The sequence below is a fragment of the Athene noctua genome, chromosome 1, assembly GCF_965140245.1.
Source record: "Athene noctua chromosome 1, bAthNoc1.hap1.1, whole genome shotgun sequence".
NCBI classification, from domain to species: Eukaryota; Metazoa; Chordata; class Aves; order Strigiformes; family Strigidae; genus Athene; species Athene noctua.
In genome coordinates, this window is record NC_134037.1 from 13,975,802 (window position 1) to 13,997,936 (window position 22,135).

Genomic DNA, 22,135 nt, shown 5'->3' on the forward strand with positions numbered 1-22,135 from the left:
GCTGCTACAGAGATGGAGCCATTGTCCAAGGAAGGTTCCAGGTAACACTGTGGTAAGGAGAATCAGATGTAGGCTGCACTGGAGTGGTAGAGTTGCCTACAGGTGAGAGAACTCAGATAAAATGATCTTACTCATCATCATTCAGATGATGTTACTATTGACAAGTCTGAAAGGAAAAGCTATTAAAATTCAGGCCAATACCTTGATCTACCACTCCTGACTTATAATAAGCTATGAGTGATAGCTCCCCACCTCTTCCCAGAAAAGTTTTTATATTTTTACATATTTTTGAGGCTTCCATTGGTTACTTACTGACTGGAGACCTGCAGATGAATCTAGGAACTGCCAGGATTCAGAATTAATCTTCCAATATCTAACCTTATTTCTGGTATGATTAAGGTATATATATATATTTATTTTTTTTCTTTTAATCATCTCAAAACTAGCCAGAAACTTCGTTCTTCAGGCCAGGCAAACATCTTCATATCTGTCAAAGCACCTAAGCCACAGATTCCTTGTTACTGTATGCTTTCACTGCAGATTTGCTGAGCTCTTTTATACTTTATGTAGGTTATAAGATCTCACATGAATTAGACTCACTTCCTTTTCTTAAACTATTGCCACTCTTACAGATTTTGATTACTCCCCAAAATACTAAGAGACAAAGACCAACATGGAGTAGCAAAACTTTGCTTAGTGCAGAAAGTTAAACTGAAAATTTCTAATCTTTCCAGAAGTTAGGATATTTACATGTAGTTTGATTCTGACTTCAAATCCAAGCCAAGAACAAATGCAAATGCCTTTATGGAAATATAGGGTAACTCAGACCTATCTGTTTGATGAGCATGGACAAGCATACAGAAATCCTTCTGCCCATAGGTTAAATGAAAATTGAAAGTTGAAAAGGAAACTATTCCTATTTTAGTATTTTTTTTTTTCTGCAAATTCAGAGATTCAGTAAGTCTACCCTGTAAAACTTCTGATTGATTTTGTAATTAATATTCTGATTGAGGGGGGCATTTTGGAGCTGTAGCTTTCAGCTACATGTATGGAAAGCACCAAATCAATATGGAAATGTACCAAAGCACTAATAGTGTAGTAATGTGACAGTGCTGAAGACCACAAATTACTTGGCATCCTATGTAAATGCAGTGATATATTTCAGATGCACATTATTTAACTGTTAGACTTGAAATGCCTGGCACTACAAGACTGCTGCAGGTAATGCCACAAGCAGGCATCTCCAGTTTGGCTACGCTGAATAAATGATCTAGAAGTCCCTTTTAAAAAGATATTTTAAGCCCATTTTAAATCAATAGACCAAATGGCTGCTAGGATCACTACTGACTTCATTGGTCTCAGTCTTTCTATCGCTACTTTCCTGGTGCCAAAAAGATAAGTGGAATGACATTACTTCTTTTTTGTACTGGTCTGAAAGCTAAATCAGGGCAGTAGTGCCTCACTTTCCTCAGCTGATTGCAGGAAAACATGTTAATTTAGTTAATATAACTGAAATACTTCTGTAAATGCAAAAAAAATTTATATAAACAATGACTGCTACTCCTTTACTTTTTGCTTGGAGTATTTCTCTAGGTAAATCTGAAAGAAGTGCTCTGAGGAAGATAGATGCACCTTTCACTCAGTGGCAGGCTACTGGATCTGAGAGGGAGTCATTACACACCTATTGCCAAGCTGTACATGCAGGATTTTTTATTCCATTCTTAAGAGCTACACATTTCACTGCCTGATTAAAAAAGAAGCTATTAGCACATGTCAGATTCCAACCAGGTGTAAGTCACCAGAGAAAGGTTTGAGGAGTTACAGGTGGGAATTCATTAGAGGCATAAATTGGACAGAAGAAGAAAGAGGCACATAGCAAAAGAACCCCAAGCCACTGTCACATCTAGCATTTAACAATGACTTTGTCCCTCTGCGAAGGTCAAGTTTCAAAAAGTATTTCAATGGATGCTGCTCATAGCCTTTGAGGAAGTTTCTCTAGGATAGAGGAGAAGCACCAAGTCCATGGATCCTCTGGAAGTGTATGTTGCCTTTCTTCAGTATCTTCACTCTACAAGGTATGGTTTTAGCATGAGGAGCACAGAAAAACCTCTATCCATTAAAGAAATGTATCTTCTCTCTGTTAGCTTAGATGTCTTCCCTATAGAGGGTAGAGAGGACAGTGTGTGAGGGAGTGGTGCATGTTCCTGTCTTTGGGAGAGCAGGGTTCCAGGTCATCATGAAGAATGGACATACAGGCTTCACTCCAAGTGTACTAGAGCCAGAAGTATAACTTGCATAAACATCGGTGATCTTTCATAAAATGACTTGGGTGGAAAAGGACATTTAAAGTCATCTAGTACAATTCCCCTGCCTTGGGCAGGGACATCTTCCACTAGACCAGGTTGCTCAAAGTCCAATCCAGACTGACCTTGAACACTTCCAGGGACGGAGCATCCACAACTTGGGCCACTTATTCCACTGTCTCACCACGCTCACAGTACAGAATTCTTTCCTTCTGTCTTTCAGTTTAAAACTGTTACCCCTTGTCCTGTCATTATAGGCCCTTGTAAAAAGTCTCTCTGTCTTTCTTATAAACTCCCTTTGGGTATTGAAAGGCTGCAAAAAAGTGTCCCCAGAACATTCTCCCGACTGAGCCACCCCAGCTGTCTCAGCCTTTCTTCACAGGAGAGGTATTATAGGTCTCTGATCTTTTTCATGGCCCTTCTCTGGACCCACTCCAACAGGGGTTATCTTTGCGTTGAGGCTCTTCTGTGGGCTGGAAAAAAATATTTTGTATACAAGAACACGGTAAAGATAGTAGTCTCTCATCACCAAAAAAATGTATCTTCCTTCTTGTATAGGAAGTTACAAATGAAGATTTATGAACTTGTGAGGAGAGAGAATACACTGCTGGTTTCTCTCTTCCTTGCTGTGACAGCAAAGAAAGACTTTGAATTCCTCTACCCCTCCCCTTCTTTATTATACATGGCTCATAAAGATATAGTGGTAATTTTAAAAATCTCATCATGATATGTATCACAGATAGATTATTTTCTTTAGTTGACCCAGTCAACTTCTTGAAAGTATTTAGATTCATTAAACTTCATTTTATGATGACTGGAAATGATACCTTGACACCAGGGACCTGCTTACGTGTTGGCATAGTAAATATCAGAGTATGGATTCATTCTGACATTAAATTAAAGTTGGCTCAGGAGGATTAATTGCTCTCAGGTGTGCTCAGTTCTTCCACATTAGGGAAGCTTTAGTTCCAAACTGCAGCTTCATCCATTAAACAATCTGGTCTGAATTCAATCATGTCACCACCCTCCACTGGATTTTATAAGTGCCTTTACAATAGGCAGTGCTGTTTGGGATAGAACCAACACAGAGCTTCGTTGCCTCAGGACAATTTATCTTTCTATTGACATTTTTTTTTTTTTTTTTTTTTTTTGAGCACACCTTCTAGCTGCTAGCGATCAGCCAACAGTCCCAGGGGTCACTTACACTGTACATTTCCCCGTGTTCAAGTAGGATGATATAACTTGTCATGCACTTGCACAGATAGCATCCTAAGCTTGTAAAATGGTGTCCCTTTATAGGCAGGGTGTTGAAAACATAACTGGATACAGCTGGAATCAGTGCTGGACTTCTGGTTTATTTCATTATGGCTTCAAATAGCTCGTTTATAGTAATCTGTTTAACTTGCACTAGAGCAGAGAAGGAAAAGAGTTCATGTTGCCATACACTAGTGGCAACAGACATGAGTCCTCTTGCCTCTCAGGAGTGACCTGCTAGCTGAGTTTTTCCTTCTCTTCTGCAGCTGAAACCTGTTTGAGATTCCACTACTAGAATAAAGATATGTTTGCAGAATGAACTGCTGGAAAGTATAACTATTGGTGCTGCTTCTCTACCGATACCACTGTGATTTTAAGTTAAGTTAATTGCACTTTAACAGAGCAGGAAAAAAAAAAAAAAAAGAAAAACTAGTCTCACATGGGAAGTTAGGAGCTCACTTGAGAAATATATCCTAATTTTGGCTCAGAGCCAAATCACACTCTGCCTTATGAGTGCTATGATGTTGCTGCTTACAAGCACTCTTTTTGGTCCAGGCTCTTCTGCATAGTGTCACATTCTTGTCTTCAGAAATCAGTAGAGACTGAGCCGTGTGAGAGGACCATGTTTCTAGGATGATATGGCAACCAAGCTTATCTTGCATGAACACTCTAAATACAATGATGTTGTTGTAAAAAAAGAGAGACTCCACTGTTTTCTTTGGATTTTGTTTGCTTAAGTGGTCATACATGCATTTTTTGAGACCCTAAGTGTTGAGCATATGTGTTATATATGCTCTAAATGACATAATCATATCTGCTGCACTACAGCAGAGCAGAGGAACATCAATTTCTAAACCAGCCATGGGTGGGAAACAGGACTTGCTTGGAGTTCTGCAGTTCTGGATATGTGCAGAAGAACTGCAAAATAACTGTAACAAAAAAGGGAGATGTCTAGTATGGTCTGCCTCTGGGTTTGGAATAGGCTGCAGCTGACAAAGTCTGATAAAACATTTCAATTAAATACAATTTGTTTTGAATGCAAAATATGTTAGAAATATTACTCTCCCACTGAATTTTCTATGCATAAAAAACATTTCTGTCTCTGGAATTAGCAGTCCAATAGCGATATTGTATAGCTCTATTATTTGTATAAGTAGTTCAGTGACTGTTATGTCCTTGCAGGTTATTGTCTCAGCTATTAGCTAATTTGTGCTAACCATTTTTCTTTTTTTAAACTGTGACTTTTGCTTAGTTAGTCAGCAGAGTTTCTATTGAGCACTACAACTGACTCAGAGGGTTTGCTCATCCTGTTCAGAAACAGTGAGGTGATTCAAGAACTGAGATACACAGACTATAATCTTTCATTTATTTATTTTACCAACAAACTTGCCAATTAAGATATCAAACAGTCTTATAAATCCAGATTCATCCTACCTTACTTAGACATTAAATCAGGAATGGGTCTCCAAAGGACAATTCAAAATATAGTTGAGTTGATTTCTTTACAGTGATGTCCACCTGTCCCTGTTGACTTGAGGAGATACATAAGGCGACCAAATTCCTAACTAAAATGCTTTAAGTACCTCAGTAAGCTGAGATTAATATAGCATCTAACACACATGTAAAAAATTATTTGGATATCTTAGGCAATGGCAGTGCTACATAACATGATGGGCACACAGATAGATTCATTGCCTATATCAAATAGTAGACGAGCTGTCTGAGAGAAGATTTATAGGGTTTTGTTGAAAACTTTGTAAGTGATGAGGTATTATTTATATGAATTAGGGTTTGGCAAGCTTTGCCATAGATGAAACTTTACTGCTAGGGTTTGAATGGAGAGCCTGTCTCGCTACCACTAATCATTATTCCCAGGAACAGAGCACAGCATGGAAGAAGTCAGGGGCAGAAGAAGCAACAAAAAAATAAAAACTGTAGGACTTCTGCCATTAGCTATTATAATTTCTCCTTTTGAGAAATTAGTAAATTTTTAGTTCTGAATGCTCTGGTTTTGGACACACAAACCTGCTTTTATTTCTAAAATAATATTTTGGAAAGGCAACTTAAAATCGAGGTAGAATAACATCCAAATGATCACAAAAGAAAAGGTAACATGGCAATCCTGTATTCCTAGAAGAGCTCCGATGCCTCAAGTGACAGAAAGGAGCAGAATGTCCAGTTAGTGAATGTACAGCACAGCACTTCCTGTCTGGACAGGATTCAAAATTAAATTTCCCTAAAAGGTCACCAGAAGTAGGTGGGGGTATCACTATAAACCTCGTCCTAAAGGAAGAAGCCATTACTTTTGCTTTTGTCCTTGGAGGTGAAAGAAAGTGGTGAGTCCATTTTGTGTTTGTGGATAAAAGAAGTTCAAAAGCTTGAAACAAAAGGAAAATTCCCAAGCATGTACTGCTGTCTTTTTCAGATTACATTAGCTGTGATTCATGCTGCTATCCTTCATTTTCCTGTACTGTACTCTTGGGACTGCTGGAAAATTGCAAAGAGATGAATGAACATTACTTTGACAAAAAGGTGAAAGGCATATCTATCATAACCTGGTTTTTTGATCAGATAATTTGTGAAGAGGGTGCAAAGTAGTAAATGTTCTAGGTAGATTTTTTTTTTCTTTTGAATCTAAGAACAACCTGTTTCTATGTAATTACATGTCAACAGCAAAAATACCAATTCATCTAAAGAAAGGACACGCCATGTTAATGCGCAATGTAATGTAATCAGGTGGGCATTGAATGAGGTCCTTAAGGGACAGACACATAAAAGCAATACTTCTGCTGAAGGTCTGTTTCCAAGAACTCCTCTGACATGCATTTCCATCCAATAAAGTAATCCTAGAATATAAGAAAAGACATGTCAAATGTCAGTGAGTCAGGCGAAAATTGTAACAAGGTTAATGTGTGCGTAGGTGGCAGAAGTCTTCTGCCTGTTTCCTCTGCTGGTTTCTGTTCAAATTGGTTTCTGTTGTGTTCTGTTTCCCCTTCAGAGTTTTGGAGGAGAATTGTTCTAAAGAAAAGTAATGACTGTCAAAGAACACTCCTTGGCATGGAACAGTCATGCACTGGGATTTTATTTTACCATTAACAGAGATCCCAAGAATGATGGGGACCCAGAAGTTACATCTATGCAAACAAATCAAACAATGTCCTGGATCTGGGTACTGGTGTTGTGAAAGTATTGTCTGTATTGCCTAATAATCATTCTATGGCAATTGTTCATCCAATTCAGTAAATAAAATACACAGAAAAGATATATACTGGTGCTGTTGGGATGAAAACTAAGCCCAAAATAAACCCATAGGCAGCACAGTTGCACATAAAGTTAGTCAAATTATTGTTCAGCTGTTTATCTACTCTAATCATCTGAATTGTGGAAATCTAAAAATGGAAAATAAAAACTCTTGATTTAAGTTATTCTGCAAACATTTCTAACAATGTCATGGGTACTGAAATTCTGGAACTACGGTCCTAGTGCAAGCAACTTCCATGTTGTACTGGTGGAAATCTCTGCTACAAAGACGTAGGAAATATCTGTTCAGTATTTCTCTGTCTCAGGTTGAATGTATACAACATTCTCCATTTTACTGTGAAGATATGTAAAATGTAGACTCCAAGTCTAAAGATGTTCTTCCCATGATACATTTTAAACCTTCACTAAGAAAGGAAATATCTCTGCAGTCAGCAAGAGCGATAAGTTCCCTATTAGCATTCTATCCTCTCTGGACAGTATACTACATGGTTGAAAGGAATGAAAAACTTGTCCTCCCCTGATATACATATTTTCCATATTGATATGTGTGTTTTCATAGTACCATTAATTTCCTCTTAAAAACTCTGCATGTTGCTTACTGATATCAGTGGAAAATAGTCTTGTAAAATCTTGGCATTTCAAAAAAAGAGTTCTGTTCTGAACTGTGATTAAATCAAGGTTATTTTCATACTTGAGTATGGAGAAAAAAGAGAGAGCATGACAAAATCCTCTTTCACATAGATGTAGCATCAGCTGACTTAAGGGAATCTAAGTGGATTTTCTCACATCTCCAAAAAGTGCCAAAAATCAAAATATAATTGATGGATAAGTTTTCACATTGTGAGCTCTGTAATTCAGATTTTCATTTGTGAAAATGTCCCAATGAAATAATTGGGAAAGACCACACTCTGAGAAAAAGTTTCAGTTCCAATAAACCAGTATTTTCAGAAAAAAACCCAAAACAAAACAACAAACCTTCAAAAACTGTTTTGTAATTCAGTGTATCTTAAAATGCAAGAACAACCATGTAATCTACTTACGCACTTTGGTATGAGTGTGATGTGAGTCCATGTAATCAGAACCAATCTCTTCTAGTGTTTGAAGATCAAAAGCAAATTGAACTTTGGTGAGTTTTGGTGAAATTAGTTAAATTAGAGCAGGATTTCATGTGATCCTTTGTATCTGCTGAAATTTAGTAGTTTATGCAAAAATAAAATGTTACCTGTGATATTTAAAATTTGTCTTATAACAGTGGAAGGAACTCTTCTTAGTGTACGAGAAATGATTCCCTCAAACAGTGTATAGAAATTAATGAGCCTTACTTTCAGCTAACTCCGGGGAACTAACACTAGTGCATAACCAGTGAGAGTGAAAAAGAAAACCTTGGTGGTCTTCTAAAAAGAGAAAACAGAAGGGAAAAGTAGTAGAGCTGTGTGGGTAGACATTATTACTCCATGTTTTGCGCAAGTAATTAAGGAGCTGGAATCACAGCCCCTGTCCATAGGAGTTTACAGACTGGTAAGAGCGAACTGGGAAAAGACTGATTCAGATAATTAAATGATGCTGCTACATTCTGGTTATCTATATACCGGGATCCAGATTTGTCAAGCTATATGTAAATATTAACTACTTCCTAAATGTCATGCATGCCTTTTTTTTAAACAGATAAAAGATCAAGTGAGACAAAAGTTGAAATGGGTATTTTAATATTTAGTAATGTTTCCTTCCTGAAAGATTGCTATCTTCAGTTCCTCTATTGCTTACAAGTTCCCTCCTGCCAAATTAATAGGAAAAGATGTCAAACCAGTTAGATTTTATTAAGGTATGTTTTACATGCATTCTTTACTTCTGTAGTGTCATTGTTTGACACTTCTGGAGTACATCACTCCATCGTTCCAGTTTTGCAGTAAGTAGTATTTTCCTGCTCTGGAACCTCAGTCCATACCCACCATATATTTGCACTTACATTAAACCAGGAATAATGTGTTGATCATTTCACATTAAAAAGTAAAAAAACCAAATCCAGGTGTTTATTCCTCATCCATGGTGTGAACCCAAAAGAGGATATGCTGGTCCTGCCTCATCACATACAGCATTTTCAAGTTTGAGTTCAACACCAGGGAAAGCACTGCGAATGTCAAAACTCTTCAGCTTATATAGTTTCTTGGATCCTTGTTTACTGAACAGATAATATTATCATTCAGGGTTTTTGTTTGCTTTTAAGGTTTTGTTAATTAGCATTTAGGAAGCCTGTAAAAGGCACAGTGTTGCTTATTTTGCATCTATGACTGTCTGAGACCTAGGTGCTCAGCATGTACAGTCCTTTGCCTGTTTTTTTGCAACACTCTTGTCTATTCCCTCTGCCCTCCCACCTCCCCCTTCCCATTTTCACTGTCCTGTAGCACAGCAAAAGGGTGAAGTGGGTTAACCTGCCCGCTTTATCTCTAGTTCTGATTATTTCTTGGAAATTGGTTTGCCCTCTCTATGCTAGCAGGATAGGAAGCTCTCAGCTTTTTCCAATATTTTTAAATTTTTTTTTCCCCCACTGAAATTACAAAAAGATTACCAAGCAAGATTAGCATAAAAATGATATTACTTTTTTTTTTTTTTTTTTAACATTTATTTAAAATGGTCATAATTTATCCACAAGATTTTGTAAACTTTTTATTAGATCATAGCAAGAAGTTTCTTACCTAGTATTTTATAGGTTTTTCAAACTTTTAGAGGAAGGAACTGGAGAAAATTTGTACCTGACTAACAAAAATTCTTTTCTGTCCATCATTTGCCATTTAGGAGATGCAATCCATAGCAAGATTTTTATCTCTACCAATATCTTGCCCTAATTCCAACTTTAGCATTCTAAAATGCAATTAATTTTTATTTTTGGTAAAAGAGGATGCAAAACCCCCCAAGTTTACTGTTAAGAATTTTTTAGCCTTCTGGATTATCTGACATTATTAACAGAAGAGAATGCTTCAGGAATCTCCCTGTAGCTGTTGGGCTCTCAGTTGCTTATCAGCTCACCTGGAAAATCAGTAATTACAGAATAAACTTCACAGCGAATTAATAGAGACACTAGCGGTGATGGTGAAGTAGCTGCCAATTATTTAAATGAAACTGTTATTGATAAGGGATTAATGTGCATAACTGGCAGACAGTTTCTTAGATTTAAATAATTCAGTGGTTTTATTCTTAAAAGCAATGTCTGTGTTTGTGAAAGGTCTGAGATTGACAGGCACTAGAAAATGAAATCCTCTGTTTATCCATTGAACGTGCGCTGCATGCCCGGGACAGCTCTGACTCTCCCATGCAGGAGCTGTCGAAGTGCCTCCCTCCTTTCCTGGAAGACCTGCTGTACCCAATAAAACACAAACCCTGTTGCATATAGTTGCAGGTGAAAGTGCTGACGAGTAATTACTGCCATGTTCTTGCTACGTGTCTGAGCTGAGTCCAAACATGCTTTTTAAAATTGTATTTATTGTTATCCACCATTTCCCAAACTAATCAGTGGTCTGGCTCAGCCACACTCGATTAATGTGAAGGTAGTTTGAGTCAGTATTGCAGGGTATCATCACAGCCCACTTTGGAGTACATTAACTACTATCCTACAGTTGTTCTGCATCACTCAGAAAATACACAGATAACACAAAAACTGCTTGGCTTGTTCTTCCCTTTGTATGTGTAGGTAAAAACTCAAGGATGAGAAATCAGAAATATAAAGGACAACCGAGTGCCTTACAACCAGATGCAGGGCATGAGTACAGTGTGCAGGCTATACTCTGACTCTTGGGGTGGAGGAATTAATTGATAAATAACTGCAGTTTCTCCCCTCTTGTCACAAAGGTTCAGCTCAGCTCTCTGGGTTGCAGGTGTGTCGCGGATGAAAGTATTGACACGGTAAAGATTTAGAAAAATAATCTAGATTTATTAATAACTAACAACTATTTGTCAATACAAAATAACTCAGACAGAAAAGCGACTTATTCAGATTCTAAAATGACAAGATTCACCCTAACTTACTTAACGGTACCTTAATTTATACACATATGTACATGCGCATACACAAACCAGACATATACGTACAGAAACAAAGGGGTTTGGGTTCGGTAAAATGAACACAAAAGGGACAAACACACAGGAACAAGGGTAAGGGTACGTACCCACACACACGCACACCCACCAATAAACAGGTGAAATAGAAGCTAGCTCAAAGAAAATTTCCCTCTCGAGTTTAGAGCAAATACTCACAATGCCTTGGCATTCCTCAATGGGCGATAACTGAGACTCGAGCGGGGGGACTTCGCCCTGGCCTTCCGTCTAGAGCAGACGATACCTGAGAGGCGTCCCAGCTCAGGGGAGATGCTGGTCACAGGCCGCTGCGATCCAGGAGAGCTCAAAGGGCCTCTCTGGTGGTCGCAGTTTATAGGGTCCAAGATGATTGACTTTTGTCAAATGCTATCTGGTGCCTTCCGGCAGTTGCACAAGAATTTGAATAACATGCAACCCTGTTATTGTTCCATCAGAGCACATCCCAGGCACAGGTGTGTCAGGCCATCAGGAGATGATGGGCCATTATAACCTTTTCAATGGCAGGAGCCAGGCTCCTCAAGGTTATCAGTCCTTATCTCCATAGATTGGTGTATGGCTCGGGGGAATGTGGATGGAATCACACCTGGCACCAAGCAGCCCAACAAGGACGGCAGGGAGGGGTAGGAATTGCACCACCACAAGGTGTCAGTCTTGTTAATGTCGATGGGAATCCACACAACTGGATTTTTAGTCTCTGGCTGTACATCTCAGAGACTAAAACCAGTACAAGTATGTTTTGCTTTAATTACTTAAATATTTTAAATTTATTGTGTAGAATATACACAAAATAAGGAGAACAGTCTCCTCTGTCACTGAAATTTTAGGTGGAGAAATTCAGACTTGGAAAAATATATGCATATTTAACAGAAATTTTCTGTAAGTCACAACTAGGATGATCTGTTAAACCTCAGATTACCTTTTATCAGCAATATAAGTTTTTTCCTAAAGAATTTAAGAGTATAGTAGAGTTTAGATCACTGAAGTGCTATTGATTCTCTTTTGATGGAGATAATTGTCTTTATTCCATGAAGCTCCCTCATACAGCCTTTAAACCAGTTCAAAAATTTAAAAATACTTTTTTTAGTTGATTTAGGCTATATGTTATATTTTATAATGTCCAGAAAATAACTAATCATAAAAAAAACCCTTTAAAAATATTAGTGATTTCTTAGTACCAGAATACAAAAACTCATCTGTATTATTAAAGCTGTCAATGCATACTGATATTATTATATATTTTATTCAAGAAAAATCTATAAAGACTATAATATGTTTTCAGATTTATCTTGGTGAACAAGGTTTACCCACAATCTAATTATTATCATTTGCTTGGTGTCTCAGCACCCTTAGTGAAGATAGCAATTGAGCTCACTTACGCACGTTCAGATCCATCCTCATTCTACTTTTTTACGAAATCTCACCACAGTATGATGAGTACAGGTCTCTGTATTAAACAGGTAAAACACATGTTGGCAATTTTGAGAAGAGGTTTTGAAAGGAGGGTTTTAAAAGGAAAGTGAAATAACTAGTTACCTAACTAGCTGTGGAGAGGGGAGAAGATGCCGTGGCTGCGTCTGTACCGGGCAATTAAACAAGCATGGAACTATTCTGTAGCATAGAGTAGCCTGTGTCTATACTATTAAATCCTTTTACCCTTAAAAGCATGAAAGCTGCATGTTAGAAGTGCTTCCCCGCCTCTGCTGACTTCTGAACGATGCCTCAAATGGTCAGGGAGCAGCCCAACAGTTTAACAGCATGGATGATCAAGTGCCCATGCCCGTGGCCCAGCCCTGTGTCTTTTATTAACAGAGACTTGCCTGTGGTTCTGCAAGAGGTGTTACTGCTCTGCATCACAGCCAAATGATTTTGTATGTTGTCAAGGCAGTGTAGTCTGGTGAGATTCAACACAGTGAAACCCATGAGTTTGGCACATTAGTGGGGCATTTGTGATTTAATAACTATAGACCAAATCACTTTCACATTTTAGCAAAGATTGAAGCCATTGCATCAAATGGAAGAGGAATACATTGTGGCTACTGGAAATTAAAGAGTTTCCTTTACATGATCTAACACCAACACATGGTTAGTTTGGTTTGGTTTGGGTTGGTTTTTTTTCTAGGTTATAAAACCCTAGTTGTTAAGTAACAACTATCAGTGTTCACTAATCCCGTTCTCCAGCTCTGTGCTGGAGTGTGAAATTCCCAAAGTGACCCAAGCTCCAGCTAGATGTGACCGCCCTTTCACACACCCGATTACCCTCAGAGTTTGTAGGTGTAATCCAAATGTGGTTGGGGATACCTTGGCTACCAAATTTTTCCAGTGAGCTTGAAAGCCAGATTTCTTTCTATGGTTATAGCTAATCGGAAAGGTGTGAATCCCTGGGTCTGGCCAGGTTAAGAGGGAAATACAGTATCCTTCCAGACATTTCTATTCATACCGGTTCTTGTTCTCTTTCTCCTTCTCCTCTTCAATACTACTTATTTTAAAATGCGTCTAAGATTAGGCTGCTGAAATGAGGCAATTCCCATTTATACAGGAACAATTTTGGAATCAAATACCAAAAATGAACACTGCTTTTTACACTGATAGACATAAATGCCTCTCAATGAGTAAATATAAGAGACAACAAGACAGTAGCTAAAGCTTCTCCCTTTCAAACTGAAACAAATTCAACCAAAAAAGCATCTAAATATACTTTGAATGCTTGTATTTTAATTTAATTTAGAAGGGAGATAATCTTGAATATGAAAATCTTTGAATACCAGAGGAATGGACTTTTTTTTCATATAAGGTTCAAATTTCATGTGAGCCTCTCATCAAATTTCAGTCTGATTCTCACCTTAGCTCTGATCTGACTTTGATCTTACACCATGAATCGATGTAATCCAGAAGCAAAATTTATTTCTACATCCCACTCTATTCTCCATGAATATATATAAACAAAAATAGTTTCTGGGTTGATGTGTTTATAATAATAACACTGGTCTTACCTGTATTGTATAGCAATGAGCATGAGCAGCAGCACTCAAAGGGCTGCCAAGGACCATGTTCATCTCTTTACTCATCTCCTTTAGTGATGACTCTTCTTCCAAATAACCCTAAAATAAAATCAAATATGAAAGCATACAGTTACAGAATAACACAAAATGCCATTTGAGTTTTTTTACATTTTATTTAATTGCTTAGACTGCTCTGAAATGCAAGGTAAAATAAAATACTTTTAAACTACTGCGACACAGTGCCCTTGCTCACTGACTATTTCTATATTAGTTTTATTCATAATTGAAAAATGGAGACTTAGAAGTTAATTTTAGCACTTTGTAAATTCCTTGAAGCAAGAAGCCCCTTTATCTTCTGTGTTATCTTTTGTTGTGACATTAGTGATACTTAGATAAAATGATCTTAATTGTCAAGAAAATTTATCTGAAAGCAGCTGTTCTTCAAGACTCATCTCTAAATGGTATCATCAAAGCATCATAGTATCCAAGTACGTTTCCCCTGGTTAGCATTTATCACTGAACTCTCTGAATATGTATTTTTCATCCATGGTGCTATTATTTTAACAGCAACCCCTAATTAGGGTTGACATTTCACTAGCCTTATTTCATAATTCAGTTCATTCTGACCTAGACAAGTTATTTAAAGCTGCTGAGGTTCAATTTTTATCAAAAATGGTGTGCACATTCTTATTTTTCCATAGCAACTAACCCATTTGAAGTCTGTCTTCATTTACAGTATTACTGTCCTATTGAACTCTGTGTGTTAGGGCAGCATCTAGCATAAATGCCTCCATCATAATAATATGCCAGGATCCCTGCAACAATCCAGAAAAGGAATTTATAATGCTGCTAGACAGACAATGGCAGACTTTGACCAGCCACTGGCCCGTGGTGATGTTTACTAAAAGCAGATCAGTGCTCTGGGGAACACCACTGCTGAAAGAGGGGGATTGGCTCAGCTTGGAGAAGACAAAGCTGACGGTGGATCTGTCCTCTTTGCCCACCACTACTGATGCCCAAGAGACATTTCTGGGCTTGTAAGGAGCAGAACTGGGAAGGGAACAGTTAGCAAGAAAATTGCCTCTATTTCAGCCTTACCACTTATGTTCCATATTAAAAATATAGGAAGTATAGGAAAAAGTTCCATATTTTTTTAATGCATGTTTCTGAAGTAAGGAAACCCCTTCTTGCATGAGGGGTGTAGCAGACCATGCAGTTAGAGAGATAAGAATTGTTTTCACTTGACTCTGTCATAATAGGGAGCCAGGTCAATCAGGGGTAAAAATACAAAGAGATTTTTCCAAAATACCCATTTTTTGAGCCATATCATGTCCTGAGAGGGGACTGTCATTTCAGAGCGAGGATGCAGGAGAGGGAGATGCTTATGGAAAAGTCCTATCTTTATGGGTCAAGAAAACAGGAGCAAAATATGAAGAATGGGATTGCTCAGGCTTGCATTTTGGCAGCAGAATTTCTTGATCTGGAATGGTGAAAATTTTGCACTTCAAAGGAAAGCATTAAAATAATAAAAATCAGTAAATATAGCTGGTTTTATTTCATGGTTTTTATTATACAAAATAGTGTAAATCTGAAAGGACTAAATCTTTGTCATTCACATGGAAGGTAACAAAAACATGGAGGATTAGTTGGAGTGGAAATGCTGACAGTAAATATGTTGTTTACAGTTCTGCCTTTCATTATTGTGCTGAGCTGTGGCAGCTTAAACAGCTTATGGACAGATATGTGCAAAGAAACTTCAAAGGTTAATTTAAACAGTTTAATGCTCTGGAAAGTGTAACAACTTATCTACAGTGAAAACATGGTGCCTACAGTGTGTTCCTCAGGTCAGGGGTGATGCTTTTCCTGTTATGTCAGTGTGGCATAATGCATCATCCCACCTGGCAATTCTGTGAAAAAGAAATGTACTGAAAATCTGTATTAAAATGATGATGTTCTTGTTTACTTCTCATGGTATTTGACAAACATATTTTTTGTATAAATTTCAATGCTTGTACACAATTTCAATCCATAAATTTGATGCCAAGTCAAAGGATTAGCTTTATAAATTTGATTATTTTGACTGCTCTTGGTAGTAAAAAGTTAATTCTGTGGCAGAAGTATATAAAATTGAAGATAAAAATGACCAAGTGATCTTCCTTTCTGAAAAGGTTTCACACATATCTGTTTGTGAGTCATAAATCCTCAGCTACAGCTGTCTTTCTAACAAGACCCCAGCTGTTGTATAGCTCCCCTTGAGCACAAATACGTTTTATTTTGCCTTCTTTCCCTGTCTGAATTTTTGGGGTTTTTTCCCCCCTGTAATTTCTTAAGATAATGTTCAGATTTTTTGTGTCCTCTCCAGCACAGTCATATTTGAAAGAACAGAGTGTGTGTCCTTGGCCTTCAAGACAATCTGAGAGAGATTAATGGGAAAGTGCAAGATGTCTTTGCTAGAAGAAGAGAGTATGGAAGGGATGAGTTGAGGATGGGAGGTCTTCAGGAAACATTTTTGTCTGATTTGTCTTCCATTTCATGAAACCATAATTCTGTTTACCTCCATATTTTCTCCTGGCTTTGGAGGTAGCCACACTAATCATCTGTCCCCTAGAGCACTATGTGTACATCTGCTGAGCTCCAGAAACTCTAGCTTGAGACAGTTTGAGCAGGCAGAGCTTGTAGGAAGTCAATGCTTTATTAAAGCATTGGAAGCAGACTTCTGTCTGCTTCTTTCATATCTGCATGGCTTGTGTGCCTGAAAGCTTTTCTGCTTTTTCTAAGTATACCTGTTGGTCTAATAAAAACTATTAGCTCTGCTGATAATATTTATTTCACCCTGGAGCACTGCAGATAGAGCAACACAACCTCTATAAAATAGTTATAACATAGCTATAGCTATCCACAAGGGCAGATGTGCACACTCACCAATGTATTATTTGCTCTTACACTGCATATTTTTTTCAATATTTTTATTTCTCAAAGGCAGTGTTCCTTCATGGTTTATTTCTGCTTTTTATTTATTTCAGAAATATGGAAATTTGAATAATGATATAGTAATCTACTAGTAATAATGCTTCATCATTCCCATTTTCCTGTATAATTCAGTGTGGCTCCATCACACAAAGGGATGCTGCATAATATAAGCTTAATGTAGCACATTTTATGATCCCTAGTGCCCAAATTATATGTTCATTTTATCTCCCCACAAAGATAAAATGGACATCTTCTAAGTATTGCAAAACTGAGAACTAGAAAGGTGAAATAAATCAAGAATATTAGGCAGCCCTTTTTATACTGATTAACTCTTTAGTCTGATCTAAACTGTATAATCTTTCAGTACAAAAGACTGAGTTCCTTCTGGGACTAAACACATACAGAAAGAGATAGTAAATGGCCAATTCATCTCCAATGTCTCTATACTATGTATAGTTTGTGCATCTCTGTTATACTCTCCTAGGTAATCTCTTTTTCAGGTTTGAAGACCTCCCAGCCTACTCAATCATTCCACATATGGAAACTTCCACACCATTGATCATCCTTTTATTCTCTTTCTAAATATTTTTGAGCTTGAATATGCTCTTTCTTAGACAAACAAACTAGAAATGCACACACTGTTCCTAGATGTGGATTTGTATATTGCTATAGTGGTATTTGTTCTCTTATTTTTTATTGTTCTACTAATAATTCTTAACAGCTGGGGGAAAGTTTTTTGGTGGGCTTTGATTCTTACTGAGTACTGGACTGATGTTTTTAAGGAGCTATCTATCATGATCCCAAGGTTTCACTCCTGAGCGTTACTGCTCAGCTCTGAGCCCATCATATTTATGAGAAACTAGGATTCGTTTTCCCCATGTGCATTGCTTTATGTTTATGTTCACTGAATTTCATTTGCCATTTAATTGCATAGGTACTGAATCTTGTGAAGTCCTGTATAATTCTTTACAATTAGACCCTGTCTTCCTCGCATGAATAACTTTGTAACATCATGAAAATTTTCATGGCACAACTCACTTGCTTTTCCGTTTCTTAAAATAAAACTATGAAGCAGCACAGCCCCCTATTACTGTCGAGTCCAGTATTAGGAAACCTTAACTGTTTCTTATCTTTTAGCCAATTATTTACCCATATTAATTATCTAGAACATTTTCTGTTCTGTTAGCAAATGTTCACTTCTGTTGTGACTACTTAATTTCTTTAAAAGCTTTTGGTGAGATACTTTATCAAATGGATTAGGGAAATTCAGATAATTCATCTTTATCCATGTGCCAGCTCAGCTGGCTCATTCAAAGAACTGCAAGAGGTTTGCAAGGCAAGTGTTCTTTTTATAGGTGACTCTTCTCAGAGCTCATTTTTTGCATCTGTTTGGTTTTGTTTTTTTTTTTTTTTTAATTTTAGCTTCTACTGCTTTGTCTTGTTCAGCAATCATCTTATATGCCTGTAGTTCTCCCGACCTTCCCAGAAACTTTTTCTAAAGATTGGTGTCATGTTTGCTTGACTCCATTCTTCGGGTATCAAGGAAGTTTTAGGTGAGAGGTTACACACTGCTGTTAGTAGTTCAGCTGTTCCATCCTTCAGATCTTTTTGAATACTTTGATGAATTCTCTGTGGTTTTGGTGAATTATTTGAGTTCATTTGGTCTACTTGTACCATATTAATCTCCTATGTTCCTTTGATTTCAGAGAAATTCACTGCACAGTCCTTCCATCCCCCACAAGGGTTCTCATGTGGGAATTTACCCAATTTCTTCTTCCTCATCCGAAATTGGTGCAAAAAATACGCTGGGTTGCTTTGCAGTGCTTATATCATCACTGAGTGTTCCTTTTATGCCTTGGATGTCAGCACTATTCAGTTAAACAAAGGAACTTGATCATGTTTAAACTTTTAGTGTCTAATTGGCTTTGACAGTCAGGCAACTACCAAGTCCCACAAATTCGGGCACCATTTGGGAAGTAACACAGGACAGGAACTATTACAGTTTGGATGCAGTTGCTCTGCTATAAATGATGAGATATATATGGGTATGATCATGCTATACTAGTAAGGTAAAGGACTGGGGAACGTGTCCTGGTGTAGCTTTGTTTAGCAGAAGAGATGCAGACTAGTTCTGTGCTCCATGGTCCTATGTTAGTCAGAACAGATCTGCCTGGAGTTTGCATTTGATCTCCAACATTAAGCTTTTCTCTTTCATCTTCTTCTGAATAACTGATGCAAGACAACTGTCTCTAACTTTTATTGTGGCAAAGCATTTTCTTCCCACCTGCTTGATGTTACTGATGTGAAGAGCTTCCTAGCTTCAAAATTGCTAAGATAGAAATTAAATTAGGATAACAGAGATACAGCATTTTTTTCTAAAAGAAAATTAAAAAATTGCAACATGATTATGCATATGGTGTAAAGAACATCACCTGGGGCAGGATACAGGTGCCTAGATGTTGGCATCTAGGGCTACTTATCTGAGATGCTTTATGGTATCTTACCTGGTCTCCACCTACCGCTTAAGGATAAAAGTGATGTCTTGTACATACTTTGACATATCTGACAGCCTAATGACAATGTATCTCAGGTTCCTTAGAGCATCTAAAACAACATTCTGTACCTATATTTTAGTCAACCGAATTAAGCTTCTTGTTAGCTGAATTTCTCCACTGACTGTACTAATCCATTGTCTATAATGGAAGCTTAGACACCTACCTCATACCTTCCCTCAGAAGAATATTTATCAGCTTCTATTGACAACAATAATTTGATTTCAATGTTATTGGAATAAGATGAATTGTGGAAACACTAGATGAAACAGAAAGAGAAAAGCAGCAGTTATTTATAGTGTGTTTAGGAAGTTTTCCGGTGAAAGGGAAAAGAAGGGCACTTGGAGAGGCAAGCATAGTGAAGTCTGTCAGAGTTTTCTTAAATATGTCAGTTCTGTGAGAAGGAATGCACTGATTAAAAAATAAAAGCTTGATTCACATTCACTCAGTGGTGCTTTTAATACCTCTGGCTATATGAAGGGACCTAAGGCCTGTATGATACCCCCACCTTATTGCAGCAATGTGAAAAGACCTCACTGTAGCTAAGAATTCAGACCCAGCTAGGTAACTGGCACTACTGAGTTCATGTTTATTCTCTCTCAAGAGAAGTTACCTGGCAAAGAACAAAAAAACCAAACATGGAACCCTCAAGGTCCTTACAGCAGGCATTACTATCATACAAGCTTCATCTGGGATACAAGAATTATCTTGGATATGTATGAGCTTGTTCAGGGTCATCGGTAATCAACATTTTGCAGAGTGATTTCTGCATGCCTGCCTTGCCCTGTGTAGCAAAAGAAATAATGAAGATCCTCATTAAAGTCTCTTCTCAGCCAATTTCTACAATGTCACCTCGATCAATATCTAAAGGTCAGTTTTTGCCTTTGATCTCACATATGTATGACAGTAAAAATATGAAGAAACAGACTTTCATTAAAGAAAATATATTGTCAACTTACAAACTGGAGATACGTGGAAGTAATTCTTCCATTAAAAGTTGCTTTATTTAAGTTCAGCTCACAGAAATATATGGTTCATTTTGTTCCGAAGAGTTTGAAACCTGCCGTGACTCTCTAGCCTTGTGGCTGTGCTGTATTTTCTCACATCTGACATTTTTACCAGAAGATCCCACCTGCAGCACGGAGTTTGGCCCCAGAGGTTGTGGTACTTAATTGTATCTACTTGACTTCCAAGTGTGTTGTGATCAGGAGGACACCTGTGTGATTGGAGAAGCAGTTGGAGCAGAAGTAGAGGCTAAGAAGGGGTCAACACTTTAAAAGCATATAGCTTCCTCATTAAAAACAATCTACAGCCATCGCAAGCCTTTCTGCTATAATAACCTGAATCCATTGAACATTTTCTGCTAGCTACATTAAGCACCAACATACTCATTTCAGACCTTCTGGCTCTGACCTTTCTTAAGCTAACTTTGGTAAAATGCAACTTCATTCCCCTTGAGTTATTCCTGGGTCACATGAAAGGAAATGGAAGGAGAAGCAAACACTGGAATATTCACTTTGCATCCTCCATTTTAGTTCATAATATTTTCTCCCAAGTTCTAAAGTAAAGCTTTTAATGCATTAAAAATTGAGGTATAGCTTGAATGAAAGATTGTTCTTGATGTACTTAGAAAAATGTAAAAATCTGGAATCAAAGAAAATGGACTGAGGGAGGGAGGGAAGCTGGAAAGATTTTAGTTTGATTCATAACTTTTACAGGAGAAATTATTGACAGAATAGAGTTCTGCATGGGGATGAATGAGCATACAGTCAGGGTAGGGAGAAGCCTCCAGATCATGAACCCTCTTTCTCCCCTTCCTCTGTATCTGAATAGAGTGCGTTCCCCATGGGCTGCCGTGCTGATAAAAATTGCATGGCATCAAAGGGACATCTGCATCAAGCTGTAGCAACACAGAGGCTAAAGGCTTTGAAAAGCCATTTTGGCTGTACATTGGCTTGTGCATTGTCTGTCTGTTCAGTGCTGTCTCAAAGTAAAATGTATTGCTGTTTTGTTCAGAGTAAGCAAAGAAGGAAATGCTCAAAGTTTTGGGAATGTCTTCTGGAAAGTCACCAAAATCAGTGCAAAGAGATTTTCAGAATCTGCTTACTAATGAGCATTTTCTTTTGAAATTATAGCAGTTGGGATTTCTTCTGAGGAAGGAACATTTCCTTGCTTCCACCTGGAAGCCAAATCAGCAAAGCTGCACGGCAGCATGGGCTCCTTGCTCTGAAGAAGCAGGGAGCAGTGCTTTTGTGTAGCATCAGCTAAAATTGTTATGCAGTCCCATCTGTTATAGCTCATCACCAAGCTTGTTGGATTTTTTTTTTTTTTTTTTTTTTTTTTGTGTATTGGTATCTCGAAAGAACTGTTAGAGCAAGTATATTGAAATGCACGACTGTCTAGAACAGAGTACCAATATCTATACATTTCTAGTTCATCAGAGAAAACCTGATTTCTGTGGTATTGCTTTCTCAGGTGTTACTCACAGAAGACCATGACCAAGAGAAAACACATTCAGAGTTTTGAAAAAGAAGTTTTATTTGTGTTAAGAGAATGTATATCTCAGTATTACAGAACTACACAGGTTTTGTCTTAGATTTGTTTTTTAATGGTATTCCCAGAGGCTCAGATTTCAACGTGGCTCAGATTTTAGTACACAGCTTTCCTTGTTTATCAGAACCTCACAAACTGCATTTCCTTTATAGCC